Source organism: Ceratina calcarata, unplaced genomic scaffold (genome assembly GCF_001652005.2).
Source record: "Ceratina calcarata isolate Rehan_Ccalc_2016 unplaced genomic scaffold, ASM165200v1 scaffold2038, whole genome shotgun sequence".
NCBI lineage: Eukaryota > Metazoa > Arthropoda > Insecta > Hymenoptera > Apidae > Ceratina > Ceratina calcarata.
The window spans coordinates 1-454 of NW_017142007.1; positions in this window are offsets into that span (position 1 = coordinate 1).

The following is a 454-nucleotide window of genomic DNA, read 5'->3' on the forward strand; positions in this document are numbered from 1 at the left end:
GGAACCAGGTAACGCAGGCAAAGGTAAAGCCGCGTAACCTTCGGTACGATATCTGTAATTTTAATTGTTTCAATTATATTTGTTATTTCCCATTTTAAATACGTATTATATTCAGAAGCGAATTAAAGATTCACGAGGTCCATGGCTAAAACGAATATGGGGTCCACTTAAGGGCAGCAAGAAACAATCATTTAGTTTACTTTTCCTTTGATACTTATATATTAAAAACTACAAATTAAATTGTATTAACTACAAATTATTAAATCGCGGGCTCCTTTGGATGTTGAGGCCCGGGGCTATAGCTCCTGCTAGCCCTCCTTTAATTCGCTCCTGACTGTATTTGATCGTTCAGTTCTGCGGATTTTTTGATTAAAATATTTTCATTGTAGTACACGGCATACAATTTGAATTTCAAATAATAACTTTACTATATAAATACATATAAATTATAAAT